The sequence below is a fragment of the Pezoporus flaviventris genome, unplaced genomic scaffold, assembly GCF_033815535.1.
Source record: "Pezoporus flaviventris isolate CSIRO_AGI_PZ_B2104156 unplaced genomic scaffold, CSIRO_AGI_Pfla_v1 ptg000013l, whole genome shotgun sequence".
Taxonomy (NCBI): domain Eukaryota; kingdom Metazoa; phylum Chordata; class Aves; order Psittaciformes; family Psittacidae; genus Pezoporus; species Pezoporus flaviventris.
This window is the reverse complement of record NW_026892561.1, coordinates 27594978-27610494: the sequence shown is the minus strand read 5'-3', so window position 1 is coordinate 27610494 and position 15517 is coordinate 27594978. Positions and strand designations below refer to the sequence as shown.

The window sequence follows — 15517 nt, the reverse complement described above, 5'->3', positions numbered from 1 at the left end:
CATCCCAGATGTATCCGGCTGGCTGAGGCACGCACCAGCACTGCCAGGGCCGACACCAGAGCAGGGGTTGCCTCCCCAGACAGGCTTGTGATGTCTTGTTGTGGTCAAGCCCAGACTGCACCACCACCACCACCAATAACAACTGGGGATGGGATGGAGGGGGCAGAGAGCATCTCTGAGGGAGACCTGGCCTCCTTTGCAGGAATACAGGCAGGTGGATGTGAATCAGCGCACAAAGCTGCGGCCCCTTGGCATGGGCAACTCGGCTCTTGTGCCGACAAGAAATTCTTCCCTGTCTTCTTTGTCCTCTCTGCAGAGTCTGGACCAGTACGAAGGACCCAGGGGTACATCCTTGAGCTACAAAGATTTCCACTCTCAGGAGTCTCAGCATATTCCCATTCTCGTGTGGCCAGACCCCATGAACACTAAGGAAAGAGCAGCAGTTGTTCTTAATACTGCAGTTACTCTTGTTCTTGTGGTGGATGGGGTTTCATCACCATGTCTGGTTTCAGCTGGCATTAAAACAAGAGTGAATGCCACTAAAATCTCTTCAAACCACTGCTGGGTCTATAAGCAGGAAGCAAGGGAGGCTGGGAAGGCAGTGACATTTACAGGGGATTTTATACAGCTGAGAGGTATTTAACCCTTTCTCCTATCAAGTTATTAAAAGAAATATATATGTATTTGAGAGAGGTGAGAGACCAGAAAAACAAATCAGGCCTGATTGTTCTAATTACCAAAAGCACAGTAACTCAGTTAAGGTCTATGAAGAAAGAGGATTCACCTTCTCCTCCCAGAGACATGCTTGTGTGCCTGCAACAGTGCTCATTATTTTAATGGGGACCCGAATTTGAATTGCAATCCGGTTCTCCGTGCTGCTTTGAACTGAATACAGCTGGTATCTTGCAGCAGCTGCTGCCATGGGAATCTCGCTGATGAGAGCAGGATCTGTCTCAAACCGACTCCAGATCTAACACCTAACCGGGTGTCAGCCTGACCACGCAAGCCCTGGCACCATCTCATTGAAGACCTAAATGCTGCCTTTGCAACCTCTCCCAGTGCTTTTATCCTGCAGCTGAAGTTTTTAATGAATCCCTAGAATTTATTTATGGGTTTATTAAGACAACCTGGTAAGACTCAAGGTTGCTGCAAAGATACCAGTGTATTGCAATACGCAGCCACCCCAGACCCCAGCACTGAGTCTTAAATACCTAAAGACATTCTTGCCAGCATTATTTCTCTACTGTTTTTTTTTTAAATGCTGAACTGTATGTTTAGAATACACAGCTGTCTTTGTTCAGAATAAACCAAAAATAGCAGATTTTCCTCTGCTTAGCTGGGTGTTAAATTATTTACATTTCAAAACCCATAAGTAGAAACAATGACTGTATTTCCAGAGCCTGCTCCTGCTGTCAAATATCCTTTTCTCTTCTGCAACCTAATTTAGACTTCCTTTTTAGAGTTGCAGTTTAGCTCCATTTTCAATTATATTAGAGGAACCAAAATTTCAGGCCATTATCTCATCATTTCCATGAATAGCAAGAGATGTTCTCTGTGAAGGCAGACATAGCTCTTGTGGTGCTTGCACAGGCACTGGCCCATAACTGGGGATTCTCAGACACAGAGGGAAAGAGAGGAGGCTTCAGCCCCCATGGTCCCTTCGGGTTTGGACCATGCAAAGATGCTTTGCTTCGCCTATGCAACCCCTGTGAGGGTGCCCTTGTCCCCTCCAGCAGCAGTGGGGAGTCTCTCCAGGGAGATGTGGTGGCAGAGGGCACTGCCAGGGTGGCTTGTGGCTTGTCCTCCCTGTGTCCCTTTTCTGGGGCCACCGATGAGTGTGGTACTCCCAGGGGTGCTTGTGCTGTTTGGACATCGAGTCTGGCTGGGAGGATACGGCCACTAAAGTAAACCCAGAGGAAACCACACTGCCATGGAAGGCACTGAAAGCCCAGGCAGAAACCCCAAGTTATGACAAGATGCTGCATCCTGAGATGCTTCTTGCAGTCAGGGCTGCAATATTAAACTCAGTGCCTGGAGATCAGCCTAGGTCAACAAAACTGATTTGATAGGGGTGCAAGTTGGGACCTGAACAAGAAGTCTCAAATATCACACAGTTTCACTGTGCTGCTTCTCTGAAGGGCTGGCTGAGCCTCAGCATTTCTTTACTAACCCCCAAACTCCCCTCGGCATCTCCCCACTTCCTGCTTGCCCCTGCCAGGTGCTTTGCACTGCCATTGCGAAAGCCCTTGAAAAAGTGCCAGCCACATTTGCCCTGTTCCTGGTTAAATCCCCATGTGTGTTACGGACATGGTGACGGCCTACCCAAAAGGCAATGGGAGCTGAGCAGCAACATGAACGCTCTCACCAGGGTCTTTTTCTGCATCACCAAAACTTAATTGTATCTGTTTCTGTTTAGCAGACCAGCTTCCCAGTGGTGCATACTCTTCTTGGACACTTATAAAAGGAATATTCTGCATCTAACTTGAGTCTCAGCATTGCCAGACCATGTGATTTTATTACCAATCTTCTGATATTTGGAATTTTTCATAAAGCTGCAGCTCTTGCATGCAAGCAATTAAGTCAGACTCTCAGCTTTCACTGAGAAAGGAGAGGAAGTTTCTAGTTCTCATGTTTTGGAAAAGCTGGAAAATGTGCCTAAAGGCATAGACTCCAAAAGGCACGTTAAAAGAACCAATATGTTTTCTTTCTTTTTAAAACAATTGTGATTTAGGGACAGGAATGGGGGGCTTGATTCATGATTTATAGGTTCTGTGCCTGGCAGCTCTCCAGTCTCAATGACAGCTCCATGCAGATGGATCTGGGGCTTTTTGAGAGCTGCTCAGTGGTTTTCACCTGATTCCCTGACGCACTTCTAAACAAAACCCCCAGGAAAATCTATATAAAACTTATTCTACAGAAGGCACAACTTAAAACTAGCATGTGACATCTTATAACCTAGCTAGATCTGAAATGTCATGCATTTAGATTTGAATGGGAGACACCACCACTCTGCCAACTTGCTGAACACCACGTTTATCTGGGGTGGGTGGCACTGAAGGTTTGAAAAAAACAGTTTCTGTGTGTATTTTGGAGCGCTCAGAGCTGGGATTGACTCTCCTTTAAACCTGTGTAGTATTTTGCATCACCCCATGTTATTTCTTAACCTCGCAGGGTTGCTGTTCCCCACTAGAACAGGAGAAACACCCTGCTCCCATGGCTTTACTCCACAGAGGCTGTTCCCAGGGGTTTGGCTGAGCCAAAGGCAGCTGAAATCCATGCAAACACCAAGTCCAGTGGGTCCCAACTCCTCCTGCGGATGCAGCTCTCTTTTCCAAACAATTACAGATGACAAGATGTGAATAGGTATTAACACCTTTATTGCCTCATAATATCAAATGCACAGTAAATATCCTAATAAAAAGTTGTTCCTCAAAAAGGCAGCGCTGCTGTCAGGCTTAATGCTGTACCCAGTACACGTGTGCTGCGCACACTTGTGCTTGTTTTGAGAAGAAACACCCATCCCACTTCATGAGCTAAAAGACTGTGAAACGCTACCACACCACACTGGCCCTGAGTTACGGGAGCACTATAGGTGCCAGTTAATATCTGTGAATTACAAACACCCTATCAGGGAGGCTGGGGCTGAGATTTCTATAATGGGTGAGAAAACTTGAGATGCTTTTCTTGCAGAGTGCAGGATCATATTAGGGAGAATTTGGCCCTGAATTGTTGAGCAAACTCCAATGTGTGGGCATTGTTCAGAAGGAGCATCCCATCCGCATCTCCCCAGCAATGGGGCAAGAGTTATTCCCACTCCCCTTCCCTCTCACCTCACGTTATTTCACTTTAGTGAAAACCTGCTGTAGGCAGCTGCAAGCAAAACAAAACCCCACCAAGGCTCATCTACCACCAAGCATCTGTGAACAGAGAGCTTGTCTTTGCTATCGGACACATAAACTGGAACAGTGGCACAGCCAGAGTGTAACTGGTGTAACCAAGAGGATACTGCTGCATGGCCAAAACTGGCACTGCTGGGGAAGGCGATGTAAACAGCTCCACCTTAAACTGCAGAGAGCACCTTAAGCTTCCTCCTGGCCTCCTGCCACCGAAACTGCTCCAGGCTGAGCTTTAATCAGAAGGAAGCTTGTGCTTTGCACACAGTGGGGGAAGGGGTAGCCAGAAGGACATTTCTCCATTGATTTTTTAATTTTAAAAGTTTATTTCTTGGGTGGTGCGGTTTGGGGTTGGTTTTTTTTCCCTTCACACAATAAATTTCAAATTGATTTTGCAATCCTGCCTCCCCCATCCTTGTACTCTCCCTCTCAAATGTAATTGAGATGAGAGGTTTCATTTGTCCTCCTGGCATCCCCTGGTCCCCTGTCATGCTCTCTGAAGAGAGTTTCCACAGCTGGGCCCTGGGCAGCAACAGACTTGGGGGCAGCTCTATCCAAGGACCCCTGGTGGGATCAAGAATTCATTTCCTTCCTGGGGGTTCCTCAGATGGAGTCTGAATGCCTTTTGCAAAGCACCCGCAGCTCCCCCAGCCCTGGGCTGTGTCCCCAGTCCACGGCTCAGCCCTCCCTCCAGCCCAGCTGGTGAGTCTATTTTTCACCAGGCATTTCCTGCTAATCAGACCATTAGTCCTTGCGCTGATTAACCAGCTAGTTCTCAATTTAATTAAAACATAGGCTTTTTTGAACAGCCAGAGGTTTCAATCATTTTACTTGTATCATTCCAGATCTGATTGGCATTAGCCACAAGTATCAGGGGGAAACTGAAGCAGTTAACCCTTTCCATTGCTGAGGGAGGCTGCGGATTGCTGTAACGCTGCTTTGCACCAGAGCCTAAAGATCTTGAAACACATTTATCTTGACTTTCACAGGCTTGCTCTGTTTTATTCAAATACAGTGCAAAAAATATGCCACCAAGGAAGCCTAGCACAAAACCAGCATCAATATGCAGAGAAAGCAGTGTAGGGCCAGATCCTGATCACAGAGCAAAGCAGATTTTGTGGGTTAGGTTAGGTTTCTCTGCCTGAGCAGGGTTCACTTGGTCCTGCCAGTGGTGTTGTCAGTGCTCCTGTGTGCAGCCCACAAGCAAGCACCCGAGCAGGTTTGTGTACTGCTGCAGCCTGGAGGAGGCTTTGCAGGTCACACCATAGTTTTAAGCTGTTGCAAGGTGGGAGACCCCCGCAGCCAAGCAGGAGTTCACAGCAGGGAGAGACGCGATCTGTCACAGTTAACCCTGAGCAATGTGTGTACGATGACGGAAGTGTTCCAAAGTTTGTTTTGCAGTGAAAACAGCAAGCATTTGGATCACCTGGGGGTGCCTGCTTATACCCAGCCGTGCTCATGAGATACAGGAGGAGGATGCTGAGCATGAGCTGGCTGGCAGCACTATGACCCCTGAACCCAGCTCTGCTGAAGGCATGGAGCATCGGCCCTGCATGCTGCAAAGAAATGTGGGACAGGGTTTTTTTTTAAGTAAGGCTTTGGTATCTCATTACCAACCTCAAAAATATTTGGCTATAACTCGCTTTTGAGGTTTGGCCTATGTCCAGGGGCTCCAGCAAGGGAAAAGTCAAAGCTAAATAAACGAGTTCAAGTTCAAACCTCTCCAGCCCCGGCCGTGGGGCTTTTTCTTGCCATCACAGCCCGGGATGCCTGGGGTGCTGGGAGAGCCCTTCTACAGAGAAACTGCTGCACCAAAGGTTTTGGAAGGTATTTTCCATAGGCAGCTAATGGCCCATCTTTCATCTTGCAAAAAGCACAAGCTAATAATTTGCTCCTCTGCATTTCCCTGTGATGGCAAGCTGCACGCCTTAGGAGTTATTTCTTTCCTCCCCACCTGACCATGTTTCCCACGGCCCATGGGAACACAGCCCGCTCCTTGACGCATGTTTTATTCCCTGCTAGCATGGAGTAAATGGGCACTTCGTAAAACATCTTCCGCTTTGCTTCTGCTTTGTTTCCTGTTGGAGGGTCACAGCAGTTTGTGCTCAGAGGCAGCCGCAGGCCTGCCCTGCTCCCCTCCTCGCACTCATGGTTAAGCCCTCCCTGTGCACTACCCTGAGCACAGAGACACCCTTGCAGAGATGTGAGATAACCTTCAATCGCTCCCACAGCCCTGACCCTGGGCAAGCCTTTCTTAAGCATCAACAGCATAAAGGCCTTTGCTCTCTGCTGTGCGTGCTGCAGTGAGGGTGAGGCCTCGTCCTGCACCTTCTTCACCCAGCATTGTGGTGGTTACAAACACACCCTGCAGAGTTTAGGAAGTTGTACAGCCTCCTGCTTTCAGATATTGCTTCCATCAGGAATAGTTTCCTATCAGCCTTCCCAAGCACACTCACATGCTGGAGAAGATCTGCCTGAAACCTCTCAGATGGGATCATGTTCGGTCCCAGTGGGAATATCCATGTGGCAGTTGTGGTCAGTGCCTCTTACCCTGGCGCTGGGGATGGCTGGCACTGGAGGTGGCACAGCCCCAGCTCTCCGCTTACATTTTGGCCATCCCCTGGGAGCTCTAACAGGATGGTCAGGGTGGTTCAGGTCTGCAACTTATGTTTTCCATCAGTAAAATTTCCTCACCTTTTGCACGAACACAAACCACACCATAGTTTGCATGCGTATTTGTGTGTGCAACAGCAGTCTGTGCTCATACAGTCACACACCACTGCTGTTGGCTCTGCAACAATGCCCACTCTGTAACTGGTGTTACAGAGAGGAACCTGCCAGCCATCGCATCTCTTTCTGCATGGAGACATGATGCTGCTGCCTGGCTTTTGGAATGATTGCCCAAACTGGTGCCTAGGACTTGCTGATGGAGAAGCTACCTCACACAAGGTGTGCATGGATATTCTCACACCAGCAGGCAAGCAAATTGTTTTGAAGGGAGATAACTAAGGGAGACATTGGCTCTCTGTGCTGGTAGTACATTTTTCTGCTCGAATTGCTGTAACATCAGCCAAATAAGGAGGGATTGCAAGTGATCATAAAAGCAAGGGAACTCCTAGGGTTCAACATGCCGGGAATATCAACCTACTCTGGAAAAATACAAAAAATGCTGTTGATTCTTTCCTGCAGCCCTGACATATAAATCAGGTAACTAACCTGACCTGTAATTGTTTCTCCAAGAGACCAGCTGAGACATGACAAATGGGTCTTTCAACATACCAGGGCTGATTACTAAAAGTGCTATGGGAATAGCTCAGAGCCTCACAGTTACGTTATGAAAAACCCAAAGATGCCGCTTTAGGCAGAACACACACTGTTGGAAAGTCCTTGGGTCCTGTCTGCCTGGCTGCAGAGGAGCTGTGCAGGGAGCCCTCGGCACAGCAGGACGGGCAATACTCAGGTGATTTTAAGAAAAACGCTTATCCTTAAGAAAAGGATTTTGGACTGTTCTTTGTTTAAAGGATGCGGTTCAGGTTTTTTGGGTGGGTCTTTGCTGGTCATCAACATGGACATGGCATGCACCACTGGCTCCTGGGGTGGATGAAGGCAAATTCCCCCTCTGCAGGGCCAGGAGCTGCTGCACCCACGAGTCAAACCTCCCCACCCCCTGAAGTCATGCCGTCAGTACCGCTACTGACAAAAGTGGCTTTCCAGGCATGCAAAAAGAAATTATTTCATTGCCATCATGCTGGATTTTTGGCATGATGACAGAGCTCGGAGCAAGGCAGCTCCTGCACCCCCTGCCGCTGCTGAGTCACTCATGAGAAATATTGGGTTCAGCACTCACTGGGGAGGGGCAGACAGATAATTCTTATTTGAACTATCCACTATTTGCGTTAAGGCCATAAAGCCTGTATGTGTGCCCCAAAGCCTGAGCTGTGAAGTGGCCAAGACCCAGTCAAGGAGGTAGTTGCGGGGTCTTGCTAGGGGAGAAAGGAGATTTAAACTTGCTCTTTGACTTGAATGCAACAACTTGCAGCATACACGTTCCCCATTAAAACAAAGGCACTGGCAACACAGTTTAGTTGGGACTCTGTGGGTGAGCATGGCCATGGTCAGGACTGGGGGAAGATCTTGCAGCTCTCGTAGCAAGAGGAGTTAAGAGATTTTCACCTAGTGCTTGCTCACACCTATGAACAGCTCAGACATTTGGGGCTGGCATCACTTGAGTTCACATGTGCCTGCTCAACTTTCCTACCTGCCCTGCTTCCTTGAGGGTACCTGCCTGCACCTGTGCAAAACTTGCCATCACCTGCCTAGTCCCCTCCACAGCCATATCCTTCACCTACATTTTGGCTGAGTGGGAAAAGTCTGAGCCAGCCTCCAGGTATCAGCATCTCCCATCCTGCTCGAGGGTGCAGGTCCAGACAAGGCAGTGGTCCCAATGCTGTGTGTTTCCAGGAGGAATTTTTCCCAGCAGAATTGTGCAGGCTCAGCTAACAGCTTCTATTCCTCTCCCATCTGCTCAAGCCATTTCAGTCTTTGAGTTTCAACATGCAATTTCACAAGATGTGGCTTTGTTTCAAAGGGTGACCAAACTGCAAATCAGCTCCTTCAAATGCTCAGTCATGCACTCTACATTAAGCAATTAAACTGAGCAATAAATATCGCTTTGTTGTGAACAAGCCTCTATTTCCTTTCCTATTTTAATAACAATAATGGTCAAACTTCTGTTTAAGAAGCAGTTTCTGGTTCTATTAGGAAACGTGCCAGCCTATTCAAAGAGACACAAGATTTGTACAGGGAGTTAATAGCTTTTATTAAGCCAAATTATATAATTAGTAAAAAAACAGTCAAGCTTTGAGGCACACAAGTCCTTCTTCAGGTCTGGGGAGAGGCAATGGCTCCTGGCAGCTGCAAAACAGATGAAAGTTGGGTGTTGCTCAAGACCTGGTCTCTTTGATCAATGCTGCTCTGCCTGGGGCATGGCGTCTGCACAGGAACAGGCACTGGCTCCCTTGCCTGGGCTGTGTTTAAGGAGGACAGCTCTGGTTTGGGTAATGTGCATCCCCAGGTTACACTGAACACCACCCAGGGTTAAGTGTATTTTTATTTGCAAGTTTGAGTTTATTTTACAGCTTTTGGGAGGACCTCTTGACCTACAGCAGCCACCTCTCACTTAGCATTGTGGCCATATGAACAAAAGCCTGTGTTAAATACACACTAGCCCCAAATGGCCCATGTCTCCTGTTGTATACAGAGTGCCCACAGGCTTTTTGAAATGTAATTTTCTGAACATCTGATAGGGGCACATGGGATTCCCACAGCTTCTCCTGGCACAGCCTTTGCTTCATCTTTCAGACTGGAAAGCTCTCGGGACAGGGACCATGGTTTTAATTATGCACAGCTTCCAGCTGAGCAAAACCATCAGTCCCTATTAAGTGAATAAATAATTAGTTCAGCACAACTCATTCCTGGCTCAAACCCATTGCTGAAGTATTCATAGGTCATGGCATATTTATAAGCATAACTTACGTAAGATACGTGCATTGGACAACCCTTCAGCAAAGATGTCAACTTAGCCTCCAAATCCCGTGATATGTTTTGGTGGCCCATGCTTCAATTTGTTAGTGACACACAACCACCATCACCCACCACTGCAGACGCACAGGACCATGCCACTGAACCCCAGATGAGGGTGTTCCAGTATGTTCTTCAAAGACCGGGAGGAGAGTCAGGTGAAGCTGCTGACATCTCACAGCACAGCTGGCCTGGGACAGTTCTCAGCAAAAATTAAATGCAGGATCAACCCCTCTTCATTTAGGTGTCAGGTCCCACAAAAATATATGGCTCTAGACTACTCCTAGAACCTACACCATGCAGGATTAACACCTGAGCTGGCCAGGCACTGGGGAGATCTCCATGCCTATGTCTCTTCACAGCTCTGTTAACATGCATAGGAGACTTCTAAAGTTGAATTACCAGCAAGTGTTGATTGGGGTGTGTCTCCACATCCCCTTTTTATGCTAGTCACTAATTTCCAGAAGAGTAAGAGCTAAATGGGAAGATGATAATTAGAGGTGGAAAAAACCCACAAGTCTCAGTAGAAAAACATAGATGACAGGGTGGAATGCAGGATTCCCCCTTGTTTTTACTTTATGCATGCAAGCTCCCAAACTATGTTTGCGATCAGACCTTGGAGTAATAAATAGACAAACTGCCCCACTCCCATGAGGACTCATGCCCTGTGGGTTAAAGGTTTTTGCCTCTCACATTCAGCTCTAGAGAACAACTGACACTTTTGGCACACAGCCACTGTGGTGTTGTTGGATGCTCTTTCTGGCTGGGTCCCAGATCTTCATCTCCCATGATGATGTCTCCTGCCACAGATCAGCCTCTCTGTGCTGGCAGTAGCTTTCCATCAGGTAAAAGAGCTGCCAGCCCCCTCCTCCAGCATGATGTTCCCTATTTTATATCCCTCTGAAGCTTTGGAGCAGCTGTTTCAGATCACTGTCAGCCAAAGTCTCCGTGCCCAGACACACTGGCCATCACTCCATGTGTGTAACTAGATTGGTGATCACAAACTTTATAGACAGATACCACATTATGTATATTTTATCTATGAGGTTACACAGAAGATCCACTTCATACCCTCCAACACCACCAAATGCTACATGCTGTGTATTAGGCACAGGATTGTTCAAAGGAAAAAGGCTAAAAATCACAACAAACATTCACTGCACAGACATGAGAGAAGTCTCAGGACCCACATAGTTAGGAATCTTTTTGGGTAAAAAGGCAGAGATTATTACAGGAAATCTGAGAACAATGCTTGACTATTTAAGGACAACAGCGTTTCCTTTCTGAACATCAGCATTAGTTATTTGTTTTGGAGTCCAGCCAGATACCATTTGATGTGTGCTGTCCTGTTAAGGTGGAAAGGTATTTGCAAGAGCTTTCTCAGTGTTACCAAAACATAATTGGCCTACATCTCTATTCATGTGCATTAATGTCCTGTAAACAAATTGTCCACAATTGTCAGAAGATGATATGGATACCAGAAACAAAGGAATTCATAAAGCTTCAGAACCCTTGAAAAAACACCCACTGGGTACAATTAAAATCAAATGCCACAGATTACTAGCAGCTGGGAAGGTGCTGTCTGACCACTTTTGCTTTGTCCTAACACTCTTTTCAAGCCACTGAGCAGTGGCCATTGAGAAAGAGGCAGGACATAAATGAGCTTTTGCAATAGTGTGATGTCTTTATGCTCAGCTATGGAAAAGGTGCCTTTTCTAGCCCTGCTCTTTCCTGAGCAGAGCTGCAATCAGCCTCCACACCAACCTGACCACTGATTTCTGATTTTCTCTACCACATCATCAGATTTCAAAGCAACAGCCAGAGCTAACCACGAACTGCTTCAAAGGCTTCATTACCATCTATTCTACAAGGAATGTTTAAGCCTAAGGATGGGAACAGGAATGTCATTCCTGTGTTCATGAGTTAATACTGCTCCTCCCTCATTTCTGAGAACATCTGCAAGTCCCCACAGACTAAGCAATGAGAAATAATGTCATACCAGCAGCACAAAATTTCTTATGCTTTACCTCCAACCTCACCCAGTACATAAATTTGCACCACCCCATCATAAAAACAGGTCAAAAAGCTCAAGATGCAGGTGACAAGTCACAGACTAGTCATTAGCATTAGGTTCCACAGGCCTCAGTAATTCACAGGAAAGGACAGGGCAAACTCCCTTTGCATAAACAGTTGAAGATTATTTCCAAACATTAACCACAGCAGCAGAAATCGCAACTGCTTTGACAATCACATGCAACACAAAAAGTCCAAGCTTTTTTCTGCAAATCAAGTTCCAATATAATAAACAATTTAACCCTTTCTATTAACCAGAAGTCAAGAAGCCATAGCAATTAGGCTAGAAAAGGGGAAATAGATTAAGCCAAAATAGCAATAGCGCATTTGGACAGCACTGCAGAAACAACAAAAAATTGGCTGGATTTCAGTGTCTGGTTGCATTACAGCTCTAGGGCAGGTCCTACAATACAGTCCTTATACAATACAATCTTCACATAGGAACTGGATTCTGCCCACTCATCCCATCTGCTTTTCTTTCTGCAAACAGCGGTAGCAGGGGCAATCTGTGGGCCAGATAAAGTTGTCTTGGTGCTTATTCCATTAGAAGCAAGGCAATTTTCTTTTTTTTTAATTAAAACAAAAATCCCTGCCTCAAACCAAGCACACATGCCCATGTGCTAAATAGCTTATACTGCCCTGCAACTACATCCATTCCTTATGTCATCAGCACTGACATAGCTTGCTCAAGGCCCTCAGTAACAAAGTGCAAAAAAGGCATTAAAAATACAGGCCACTTCCCTGACTGACAAAGGATTGGTTTTAGTGAAAGTGAGGGGAAAAGGGGATGTTTCTTTCTTCTGCCTAAATAATGGAAAGACTCAGCAGGGCAGCCTACAGCACTGGCCATAACTGCTTCCTCCAGACAGCCCCCATAGCCCCCAGTCTGGGGAACTTGTCAGTTTTGTCTTTGTTTCCAGATTGCCTGATCTGGGAACAGGTATCCCACAGCTTGCACTGCTCTGACCTTGATTTATGAGGACCCAAGATCCCCAATTAAAAAGTCAGACGTCCTGAAGCAATACTAGCACTTCTTTTCAGCAAACTTTCTTAGTCACCCATTAGGGACAGCAAACTGTTAATGAGTCTCCTGCTGCTTTTCCATGCAGCCTTGTGGTTGGAGCCCTTAATTCAGTTCAAGTGTGCTACCTCACTGGGTTTCTTTCCTTATTTCTCCTAGTTTGTGGTCTTCTGAGGCACATTTTTGTTCTGAAGACTAGACACAGTTTGATAAATTAATCTGAAGACACAGTTACATTGAAAATTACATTCTTCCTCATAGCCATAGTCTTTAAAAGTTTACCTGTACCTGTTTGTGTAAAGAACCCGAGCTACTGCAGAGCATTGTCCCTCTGGTGCTATCCTCCATTTCACCTTCATGTTGGATAGCTCTTCATCCAAGGACTCAGGAATATAAAGACTGCTCTATGGCACCAACACTCAACTTGCTTGAGGCTAAACCTCAACACAAGACATTTTCCTTGTGTTATTCAACATGCTGTCCCTGAGGGTGATTGGTGCCCTCACACAGACCCATCCCTTCCCCACAATCCTTCTCTCTGGGCAGGCTTGCTGCTGGTGGGGTTACCAAAACCCCCCAAGGACACATTGAGAGCTAGGAACCTTGGCACTACAGCCTGTGTCAGACCCAAACAGATGACAAAACCCACCTAGCCCTTGTGCTTCCTTGCCTTAGCAAGAAAAGAAAGCAGGCATACAAAGTACATTAATGCCCCTAAAAGCAAAATTTGGCAGCATTTCCTTAAGCAAAAGCTCAAAGAGCCTTAATTCAAATAGAACACAAGAAAGAAAAAAAAAGGAGAGAAGACCTCTACTAGTGACCCTCAGCCCTTTTATAGGAGAAGCCTGATCTGCCCTAATTCTCCTCAGCTGAGCTGGAGGCTGCAAACTATCTGCACCTGGAAACCAGAGCCTTCTGCATGTTACTGCTTAGGAGAAGACTGGGCTTCATGTGATGGTGAAGCTTGAAGGGGACCACTGTGTGTCTGGTGTCTCTGCAGCTCTGCTGAATTACAAAGTGCAAGATGGAATTGTGTTTTTTGTTTTGTTTTATTCCTATTATTGTTTTAGGGAGCTGCAGTTGCATTCCTGGGGCAGAGTCTGCTTCTCAGATTGGCTAACTGTAGGTTAGGCTTTCAATTGGTTTATGCCTTGTTTTCCTAGGGTGGTTAGCTAGCTAACACAGAAAAGAGAAAAAGCATTTAAACAATATATATTATCTTGTATCAAGACCTTTCCAAGAATTTTAGCTCAGAGCCTAAAGGAAGGCCCCTCGTTCATGTGGGAAAAGCACAAAGCAGCAAGTAAAGTGCAGTTGTACTCATTGGGAGTTGAGGACTGGGGTTTTGGATGTGTTTTTAAATTATTTTGTGGGAACTTTAGATGTTATTATATACTGAGTAACTCATAGGCTTGTATGTGTCCTCACAACAGTCCTAAGAAATAAGGAAATATTTACTAACCTTACCCTCAGAAAACTGAAGCACAGAGACGTGTGAGGGCTTGTTAATGGGAAATACAGAGCACCAACATGCCCACAGTGGAGCAACCTGCAGGAGAGCCATAAATGACTGCTGTCCCCCAAGGTGCCCCTGCAGCTGCCTGATGTTGGCTAAAATGCAGCTCTTTTCCCAATAACTGAGGCTCTCTAGCATTGGCTCAAACTACAGTTTTAAACCAGAGCTTCAGACCTGTCCTATGAAAGGCTAAGTCTCTCTGATAGGGTGCACCAGGCCCTCTATTTCACCCATTTTCATGTGGGACAGCCCTCTGACTACAGAAATGCTGGGTTTGCAAATACTTTTTTCCTAAATGCCGAACAGCTTTGGGGTAACGTGCCTCTACTTGGATAAGATGCTTAGAACTGTGTTCAGGAACATTAAAGCAAAACCAAGCCTAAATGCAGTAGATGTCTCATGAGAAATACCATGACACAAGTTGTAATCACCCAGCTTCTGCTGCACTGTGCTATCAGACATGAGAATAAACAGCAGAGAAAAGCACTCCTGTGGCACAGCAGTTGTTGGCTTCCATATATAGCCTCGTGGCAGCCCAGCCATCCCAAGTGCTTAAGCCTGCTCTTAAGCCTTGCTCTATTCCTGCAAGGGCTCAGGAATGCCTGTATTCCCCTGGGACCCAGATCTTTGCAGGAGCTGAGCATCTTTACGAATGAGCCCACTGCTGGCACTACCCCACATCACTGCAGACAGATTGAGGTGGATCACCCACACCTGGTGGTGATGTAGAGTATACAAAGCCTGTGTGATGCCTGAACCGAACCCTCACTCACAGCAAATTTAAGAAATGGGAGATCGTGACAATGTGTCATCTTACCTTTTGTAGACCTGTGCGATATAATTATCACTGCCAAAGATCCTGCTTACTTAGTGGCTCAGTAATAGATGAGGTGCAACAGATCTTGGAGCAAATGATTATATTTAAGTGGGAAGTTAGAAAGTGGAAGGGAGGAGAAGAAAAAAAACTCAGGATCCTATCACGTCTCCTCTTAGCTTTTGACTTGGCCCCTCTGAATGTTTCCAAAACAGCAGGAGTACAACTTGGCTGTAAATCTGTATTATGTAATGGCAATTTCTTGGATTCCTCTCACTTTAAGGTTTAGCAACAGGAGGAAAAAACCCCATATATAGCAACGTGGGGGGAGGGATGTTAGGATGATGCTGAATCCCTTTGAGCTATTAATGGAGAATTGCATAACTGCTGCCATGGGGTTGCTAGGTTTTACCACGTCCCTGCACTGTGTTAAATATTCACAGTACTTGTACTTTCAGCGGTATTGCTGCTGCTGCCAAGCCTGGATGTGGCCCTGCCAATCCCAGCCGCTGGCCGGGTTTCCATGGAGCCGATGGCACCCCTTCTCTTCATTCACAATGAAATCCTCCCAGTGCTTGGCTAAATCTACTGCTGAAAATGAGGCATGTACAAACGAAGTA

General features: G+C 46.3%; 1 long non-coding RNA gene across 1 annotated transcript; it reads right to left on the bottom strand.

Annotated features, from left to right (window-relative positions):
* Positions 1-8740: 8740 nt before the first annotated feature.
* On the bottom strand, positions 8741-13334 carry LOC133268200 (uncharacterized). The gene is made up of 3 exons (XR_009742987.1): positions 13217-13334; positions 12856-13007; positions 8741-8807 (listed from the first exon to the last, which is right to left on the bottom strand). It is a non-coding gene; the product is annotated as an uncharacterized LOC133268200 (long non-coding RNA).
* Positions 13335-15517: the final 2183 nt, after the last annotated feature.